A 10,265-nucleotide genomic window follows, 5' to 3' on the forward strand; every position below is an offset into this window, starting at 1 on the left:
ACAGATGTTAACAGGATCCAAGACAGTTGAAGCGGAAACAGAGCTTTTCTTTATTGAGAGAGTTTATTGGCTTGTTCAGTCTCAGCTTTCCACCCAGTGTCCCAGCTGTCCCCCATTCATGTGCTTTTTTCAAACCAATAAAATTAATTAACAGCCCCTTAAAGGGGAAAATAAATGCAGGACCAGTATTGCTGGCAACTAAACCATTATTGGGTAGGTTTAAACCCAAGCTTACGGCACCTGGTATTCCTAGGCAGTCTCCCATCCAAGTACAACCAGACCTGAGTTTGCTTAGCTTCTGAGATCAGATGTTTTCAGATTAGTATGGCTGTAGGCACCCCCTATTTATATGTGCTCAAAGACAATTAATACACATCACCTGTTTCTCTTACCCTTAACAATGTAATTGACATGACATGAACAACAGATGTGCAATGCACCCACTTGCTTTGTTTAAAATGGCCACTTGTGTTTGCTTTTTACACGAGTCACTGCCTTTAGTTGTATATGAAACATGGTAATTGAGGTGCAAGATAAATGCAAGTCTTTCTGAGTTAACTAAACGCAGTCTCCTTCAATTAACAAAAAAGGAATGCTTTTCAACAAGAAATTCCTTATATTCCTTAAGGAGCATTGCCAGAAGTTAAATATGGGCATCCTTAGATGCAAGCCCAACTTCTCTAACATGTGAAGGTGCTTGGTGTAAACCTGATGATAGTCCAGGTCCACAGCCGCCAACACTGTGTGGGAATTCTGACTACATTCCTCTGTGGTGCTGACATTGATAAGTTGTTAGTAACTCTCAAGGATATGGAAGTTGACAGAAGTAACTAACTGGTACCAGACTATTGGTCAGAGCCAAATGAGGAAATCATTGTAACCTGAATCTAGACAAAACCATTTAAAAACAAGGCTTTTCATAATCTGGGAAAAAATTCCCTTCTGGAAGAGCAGGAACATCTTTTCTCTTTGTATTCCACATTCTGTACACTCCAATTGGAATTCCTCAATTTCAGAATGGTACCCTTAAATTCAAGGAGGTTCAATAGATACCCACAGAAACTGAGGCAGAATATGCACTTCTGGGAATGAGTGGAGACAGAGCCTTTCTTATAAGTTTCCTCTGGTTACTTTAGTCTGACTAAGCAGCCTTCCTGAGAGGATCTTGTATGTCTCCCAGAAACCTCCTTTCATAGTTTCACTGGGGGAAGGAGTAGAATCAGATCCTTTTGGAAGGGAGCATGGGCTATATTGATCTCAAATAACTAAGAAATCCGGGAAAGAATCATCTTCTGGGGGTCCACTATTTAGCTGCAGCTCGGGATCAGGGCCACCTCTCCTCCAATACATTTTAAAAAAAGAGGATGAGGTTGCAATGATCTGCCAAAGACAAATTAGACTTTACTCCAATTGCTTCCTTGTTTTCAAGACCTTCAAACAGGCTTGTTTCTATTGTTTGATGATTGGCATTTGTGCGTCAAAAAGAGAACTGTAGAAGGGACTCCTTAAAGGTGATGGATTTATTATCAACTTCTATCAATGCTTGCCTTCTCTCTGTCTCTTTCTCTCTATCTCTCTGTGTCCCTCCCTCCCTTTTTGTCCCTCTTTCTCTCTCTCTCTCTTTCTGTCCCTCCCCCTCTCTCTGTCCCTTCCTCCCTCTCTCCCTCCCTCTCTGTGCCTCTCTCTCTCTCTCTGTCTACCCCTGTATCCCTCTCTTCCTCTGTGTCCCTCCCTCTGCATCCCCTTGTGTGTGTGTCTCTCTCTGCATCCCCCCCCCCCATCTCTGTCCCTCTCTGTGTCCCTGTGTGTGTCTGTCTGTCTGTCTCTCTCTCTGTTCCTCCCTCTCTGTGTGTGTCTCTCCCTCTTTCTCTCTCTCTCTGTCCCTCTCTCTCTCTGTGTTTGCATCTCTGTCCCCTTCTCTCTCTGTCCCTCTCTCTGTCTCTTGCTCTCTTTTTTCCTCTCTCTCCCTCTCTCACTTACTCTGTGTCTCCCTCTCGCTCTGTCCTGTGTGTGTGTGTGTGTGTTTGTCTCTTTCTCTCTCACTCTGTGTGTGTGTATGTGTACCTCCCTCTCTCTGTCTCTGCCTGTGTGTGTGTGTATGTCTGTGTGTGTCTCTCTCTCTGTCTGTGTGTGTGCATCTGTGTCTTTCTCTCTCTCACTCACTCAATGTGTCTCTGTGTGTGCATGTCCCTCTTTTTCTGTCTCTGTCTGTGTGTGTGTGTGTGCGCACATCTCTTTCTCTCTCTCTTTGTCTGTATGTGTGCGTGTGCCTCTCTGTCTTTGTCTCTGTCTCTTTTTCTGTGTGTGTGTGTGTGTGTGTGTGTGTGTGTGTTTCTCTCTCTCTGTATCTGTGTGCCTGTGTCCGTCTGTCTGCGTGTGTGTCCGTCTGTCTGCGTGTGTGTCTGTCTGTCTGCGTGTGTGTCTGTGTGTGTGTGTCTCTGTCTCTTTGTTGGCCACAGGCAAAATTCAAAGCTTTTTCTTACACAAAACCTCACTAAACCGATACCTGAATTCTTTCCACGTCTATTAAAAAAACACTTTCCATATGTGGCACCCATTTCCTCTGTTTGAGTCTTTCAGAAATGTATGGCCCATGCCATAGTAACGCTAGTTACTTGTAGGACAGAAAATCTTGATAACTCACCTTGAAACAACTAGCCATTCACTTATCTCTATGTCTCTCTCCACCAGGATACAATCAAGGTAAACTTGGTTTGGCTACTCATGTGGACAAGTTGCCAAGCCACTGGTTGTTCTGAAGAGGTAATCCAGATATGGTTTCTCTCAGAAAGGTCTGACTACCTTCTCCTCCATTTACTCGACAATTTGGAATAGTTTCACCCAAAGCTGTGAGTGGTTAAGCCTGCATCACCTTCAAGTCTCTGTGGATCTTGCTTAAGTGTTTTCCAGTAGAAGAGGTTGGGAAAGACTTCTTACTAAATATCCTTAGATTTCAAGGGTCAGCTTGGAAGGACCAAACAGATAAAGAACAGTCCCAAGTGTTCTTTTTCTATGTAATCGGTTAGACTCACCATTTCTGTGGATATTAGTTCAACTTGGAAAGCCTTTTTTTTTCTGAGGACCATTGTGCCTTGTGGATGTGTGGTTGGGCATTTAACTTTCCAATGTAGACCCGATGTCATATAGAGAAATCGCTTACATGTAGTGGTATACATCACATTTGAGACATTGGGCTTCAATGTGTTGGTAGTTTTTTTGGAAGGCTAAGGAAAGCCAGTCATTAAATAAAGGAAATATAAGCAATAGTTTTCAAGAAATCTGAGAGATACAGAGGAAAAGAAATGGGGAAGTGAAAAGGAACCAAGGTGAGAATGGTGAGAGAACAAAGAGGGGTACAATGGCAGAGGAGTCACTGATGAAATTTATAGATAATTTTGTTTGTGCTAAGGATGAAGAAAATTTATAGAATGGTTACAGCACAGAAGGAGGCCATTCAGCCTGTTGCGTCCATGCTGGTAAATAAACCAGTGGTATGCCAAAACTGAGAGCCTAGAAAACAGGGTTGATGGGTAGGGGAAGGGAACAGGAGAAAAACTGATGGTTGTCTGTAAAAGAATAAATGACACAGAGGGAGGGACTCAAAGGTGAGTCAAGAACACATTAGCCTGGATTTTCTAATAAGAGCACAGTTTAGACCTGAATAGCTAAGGATGGGTTTTACACCAACTCAAATGGAATGATGCAATTAGCACCCAATGCCCTGAGAATGGCTCAAGTTCCAAGGCTTCAGGGTTGGATTTCAATGGAAATGAAAAAATTGGGCACTTTCTATAACAGGCAGCCAGTCCACAATGCCAGTTTTGCACCCAGTGACTGGCAATCTAACCCAGTATGTCAGCGTAAGGGAAACATTTAAATAGTCTGGCAGGAACCAAAAGAATGACTGAAGTTTCAGGTGATTAATGAGTGTGGGTAACAGATTATCAGGGAAAGTAAAGGAAGATGACAGGATGTTGTATGACAATTATTAGAATTTGTACAGTTAACAATATTGTAATAATGGGTGACCTCAGCCAACCCAATATTACTTGCAAATCCCAAGTGCAAATGTGGTGTCAGAATCTGAATTGGTTCATGTCGTATAAGATTGCTTCTTGACACAAGGGAAAATTCCCTTCTAGGCTTGGTGCTAGCAATGATCAAGAGAGAATCTGCTGCTTGGATGTAATAGAATGTCTGGAAATGATTAACCAAAATTTGTCATTAAATTTCAGGTAACTTGACAATCAGTGCAAGGAAAGACCAGAACAAAAGTATACCATCAGTTTTTTAAAAAAATGTTTATTTTCTCTTTCATGGGACATGGGCATCGCTGGCAAGGCCAGCATGTGTTGCCAATCCCTAATTGCCCTTGAACTGTGAAGCTTGCCTGGCCATTCCAGAGGGCAGTTAAGAGTCAACCACATTGTTGTGGGTCTGGAGTTACATGTAGGCCAGACCAGGTAAGGATGGCAGATTCCCTTCCCTAAAGGACATTAGTGAACCAGATGGGTTTTTACAACAATCGATGATAGTTCCACGGTCGCCATTACTGAAACTAGCTTTACATTCCAGATTTAATTAATTGAGTTTAAATTCCACCAGCTGTTGTGGTGGGATTTGACATCATATCCTAGAGCATTACCTTGGGCCTCTGCATTACGAGTCCAGTGACATCAGCACCATCTCCCCATGTTGGGGTTCAGGAAGAGAAATATAGCAACAGACATTTTATTCTTCAGGACTATAATAGTAAAGGAATGGTTAGGGAGAATGCTAATATTTAATGTGTGAACGTGATGGAAACCTGCAAGAGAAATGTCTGAATGACGTCATATTTTCTGGAAATCTTCATCAGGGAGGAACTGACTGTCCAATTATTGTGCTCCAGCAAATGCCATGCAATATTTTGAAATGGGTGAGGACAAGATAAAAGGACTGGAGGCTAAGAAATCCCCTGTGCAAAATGATGTACATTGTAGAGTGCTTAGGAAGCGTAAGAAGGAAGCTTGGGGGCACTGACTAGTGTCATGAAAGATTCATGAGTGCTGGGAAGATTTAACAGGGTTTGCAAAGTTGTTCCTGTATTTAAAAGGAGGAGGCAATTCTGACCCAAATAACCCTAGGTCCATTAGCCTTATATGAATTCTAGGTAAATAATGGAAACTATCTTAAATAGTTTAGGAGAGAACTTGTTCGGCAACATCTTGACAAGTAAAAGCAGTGTGCATTTGAGAGGGGAAGGCCCAAGTTGACAGACCTCCTCTTACTCCTTTCAGGGAATTGCAAACAATTTGAAAGGCCCTACCATGCCACTCCAAACCCATGACCACTACCACTACCATCTAGAAGGACAAGGGAAGCAAATACATGGGAACACCACCACCTGCAAGTTCCCCTCCAAGCCACTCTCCATCCTGACTTGGAAATATATCGCCATTCCTTCACTGTTACTGGGTCAAAATCCTGGAACTCCCTCCCTAACAGCACTGTGGGTGTACCTACACCACATAGACTGCAGCGGTTCAAGAAGGCAGCTCACCATCACCTTCTCAAGGGCAACTAGGGATGGGCAGTAAATGCTGGCCTAGCCAGCGCAAGCCCACATCTCATGAATGAATTTAAAAATGTACTTAATTTAGACTTCCAGAAGACCTTTTCATGAAGCCACACACGAAAGTTTGTGAATTAAACTAAAATTCACTTTATTCCAGTAAATGATCTGTTAGCCCCTCTCATCTGTCTGTAAGCCAGCAGTGGAATATTACTTTCATGTCAAAATATAATTGGTGTTTTTCAAGTTAAATTAGGTAACTAACCAAGTATGTCTTCATCTATTATTTCAACTGTAACTGATGTTAGAAAGCATCTTTCTGCTATACTAGAAATAAGGTTTAAGGTTCCTGATGATTTAGTCTTCATTGTTCTGTGTGATAGATTGTGGGATTGGTTAATAAATTGGGTAAAACAAAAAAATAGTAAACAGAGAGCTCTTGTAACAGGCGGGATGTGGCGAGCGGAACACTGTGACGATTCATGCGTGAACCCTTTGGTGTTTCCTATCTCTATAAATGAGCTGGATGCCTAACAAATTGTAACCTTGGCAAATTTTCAGGCGACACCAAAATAGGGTGCAGAGTCAGGACAAAGGAAGCAGTTAAAAGGATTTCGATCTGTTGTGTGCGTTGGACAAAAAATGGCAAATTAAACTAGAATGCAAAGCATCACATGTTGGCAAAAAGAATGAACCTAGGCAATGAAGGAAATAGGACTAGCATAAGTAGACTTGGCGAAGGACTTGGGGATGTCAATATATGGAGGACAAGTTAGTGAAGCACATATTTTGCTGGGGTACCTAATCAGAACAGTAGAATGTAAATGTAGAGAGATGATACTAGAGTTAATAATCTACAATGACATGACAGTTCTGGTCATCACTCTTAAAAAGGCACTTGCATCTATTGAAGTGTTCAGAAAGAAGAACACAAATAGGGCCAGGTGTATATCTTTAGCTTGAGTCCTATGTCTAGAGAAAAGTTAAAAGTGTGGTGGCATTGAAGTCTGTAAAACATTAAATATATTACATAAAGGAAACACAGAATATTGCTTGTAACGCCAGTCAAGCTAATAGAACAAGGGGCACAAATGTCAATTAGTGAAAAGTAAATTTAAAATAGATCTTAGAAAAAATATTTTTACTTAAAAAGAGTGATTAATATTGATAATGATCTATCAGGTAAAGTAGTAGAATCAAAGATATAAATGGATGCTGGGCTGGGCGAGTTGAAATATTAGGGGATGAGCCCAGTGGACCGAAATGGCCATTTCTTGCTCCCTGTTGTTTTTTTCTGACCTTAATAACCTGGTGTCCCTGCAGTGTGATCTTTTAGAACACATCAGCCCACATAGTGTACCTGAGCCAAGGGCTTAAAGGGACAGGTTAGATTAAACATAGCAACTCATCACAATCATGCTTAAGACCCCAGACAATCTGTAACAACATGGAATATATCAGCTCAGCAATTCTGTAAAATTAGGACTGATTACTTATCCCTCAACAGAGTTTTGCCATGATGAATGGTTTATGGTTGAGGAATGAGGTATATTATGAAGGGTGTGTTCTCATTCCCTTGGGAAAATGCGCTTTTGTCACTAGAGTTCCTCTCATTGCTGATCCAGGTCAGATGTCTCTTTGGGATACTTTATCTCACTTGGCCCCTCTCAGTATTTGTGGGATTCGGGGTAAATTTGTGCACTATATTTGGATAGCTCAGGGAAAGAAAAACCTCACAGTTCTGCTTCTTTTTCTCCTTATCTTGTTCTGTCTTTATAGGACATTAAGTTCCAATCCATGTTTGAATGAAGGCTTTCTCATCAGTTTTGAGATTCCAGTTGCTTGTGCTTTGATTCAACGATTCCACGTTTCACGAGTTTAAATCATTCCTGCAGTAGTTGCTCACTGCTGTGGAAGCCTCTCAGACTGCTGACCAGAAGTGCTGCTGGGCCTTATACTGATGTAACTACCTCTTATCTTTGGCCTCCCTGTCTTAGAGTCTTGGTGAAGGGTCTTTGGAACATGAGAGACATGAACTCTCAAGAAGTCTTTACAGGTGAGCAAACAATATCCTTTGTTTTAATTCCATCTTTTCTCTTTCACTAACCTTCCTGTCTTTTGTTCATTCTTTTCCCTCGAGGACAATTCCTATCTGCTTATCACTGCAGGTCGTATGCTAGGTCATTGTTGTTGGGGCTTCTTCTTTGTGCATGCAAAAACCAAAAGCTGCCACCAACAAATCCTGGCTTCATTGAGAAGCTTGGTTCAAACGGGTGCCACATGAGACCTTATTGTGAAGCATCCTTCATCTTATTCACAGCTCTAATTTGGGCAAATTTTGTCTTTCAAGTATCCATACATTTTGTTTTACGGTCACCAGTTTTGTTTATACTCTTATCTCGTACATCACCTTTCATTCCATCTCAATCTATTTCTTCTGTTTCAACTTCCTTCTTTCTCTCCTTTATTCCTCCAGTCACCATGGTTTTGCATTCTGTTCAGCTTATAACATATCATCTTTTACACAAGTAAAGACTGTAAAGGTGGAAATTCCACTCCTGTCCAGCTATGTGAGTGACTTCAAACAGTGCTATCAAGAACATTTTCAAACCAGCTTGAACTGTAAACAAAAGAATGTTGTTGGTCCAAGGGGGTTAAAACCTGATATTTTACAGATATCTATAAGTCCCAATATTGACGGAACCAGTTATTCACTATTTTAAGATATAACAATATGTTACAGGTACAGGTTTCAAAATGGAGTCCTTGGGGGTCTGTTACAGGCAGTGTAAACTTTTTATTGTTCATGATTGAGACATTAGGCACAGAATCTCGTTGTCATTGCTGGCCTCGCTATACAATAAGTTTGCGAACCAAAAAGTAGAATTGCTAAAGGATGTGGAAGAGTCTGTGATGTCTGATGCCCAGTATCCAGACCAGAGGAGGTTTTGCGGAGACACTGGGGGTGAAATTGGTTAACAGCAGCAGCACAAAAAGGGCTAAGCCAAATGGCAGCTCGCCATTGAAGCCAATGGAAGAGAAAGTTGGGCGTAGTGTAAAATGTGCGACTGACTGGCTATTGGACTCTTTAACACTACTTGTGCAGATCAGTTATGGAGAAGAGAAGTTATAAAGGTTGGAAGTATGGTAAAAAAAAATATAATGGCGGGCTATCTTCCTAATGCTGTCCCCTGGGACATGTGGAACAAAGCATGTTGTGCATCCAGCATTTGATGTGTTTTCTGACATAGGGAGAAAGACATGAACTGTTTGTTGTACATTGTGGTTTACAAGAGACTAGCAGGCCATATATAACAAGATGTCACTCTGTATAAAACTTACATTGACAGGATTGCCTTTGAGAGATTGAGAAATGGAACTCAGATTATTTTTAGACACTGTTTATTTGGTTCAGCTTACAGCCTTTCAAATATCTTAAAGTGATATACAACATTTTTCATAACATATCCCAGCCACTACAAACTAGACTTCTATCCCATAGGTCACATTGCTGAGCTTCTGTGTATTGGCTGCAGGAAATACTCTCTCTAGTTCAGATTGTTCTATGCCATTGTGAGCTATTCTATTTACTTTGCAGTTTTGAATTTAGGATGAAAAGGGCAAAATCTTTACTTGTGTGTACATCATTACGTTGATAAAGGTGCACAAGAGAGGAATTTGAGATTTCAATTCTAGGATGAAGAGATGCTTGAGAACTGTTAAAAGTTGGGACTCCAATAAAATTACATATCTGTCATATTTTGAACTCTTTTCGAGTTCCTTCTCAAGATGGTTGATCGCTGTCATGAAGAAAATAATCTTTTAAGAAAAAATAAATGTGGTATCAAAAATACCTACTGAGATCTGAAAAAGCCATCAAGGAAAACCTCTTAACAAAATAAGTACAGCTTAAGTGACGCAGCATGGCTTTATCTGTTGCACAGCCACACAGATAGAGAAGGTTCCATGTTTGATTCCCTTTTTGTTCAACGTTAGGTGACCAGGATGACCAGTAGGGGTGTTACAATTGGCTTTGTACATGGGAAAGTTGGTCAGGGTTCCCACTCAAGTTTGCTCTCTTGAAGGTGGGGGGGAGGTGTAAGTTGACATTGAGGACTTGAGGGGCCATGGTGGGTGGGTGGGGCTCATTGAGTTGGCATGGAGGGTATGAGGGCCATGGGGGTTGGGGGGGGGGATGGTGCGGTGGTGGAGAGGAGTGAGGGCTAGATGGCCTAACTAGAACAGAGTGCCAAAGAATCAAGGTGGGCCTTCTAACCAGCCTGCCTTGGCATTCACCCACCCCTGTGGCCTTTACACTCTGTTTCCAGGATTGGTAGGCCTGACTGCATCCTGCACCCACAAACCCCAGAGCGAAAATCATGTGATTCAGGGTAGCTTTTCAACTCAAGCTACCTGCCCTGGTTGTAAAAATCCAGCCCTTGAACACTATTCAATAGCATCTCTCATGTACTCCTGCCATCTTCCTCTATTTTATTACTGTGTCCGTTGCTGCCTTGGAGATTTTTCTTCTTCCTCCCAAGCACTTTTCCCTCCCTGCATTTGAAATCAAAATTCACTCCGCTGTTATATGTGCTTTGTTTCAACTAAGTAAGAAGGGGTGAACTGGCTCCCCTCTATTCGGCCTCCTCGGTTGGTCACAACAAAGGTTTTTACATTTCTTTTCCCCCCCCCGTGGATGCCTTTTCCCAAA

Source organism: Carcharodon carcharias, chromosome X (genome assembly GCF_017639515.1).
Source record: "Carcharodon carcharias isolate sCarCar2 chromosome X, sCarCar2.pri, whole genome shotgun sequence".
Classification (NCBI taxonomy): domain Eukaryota; kingdom Metazoa; phylum Chordata; class Chondrichthyes; order Lamniformes; family Lamnidae; genus Carcharodon; species Carcharodon carcharias.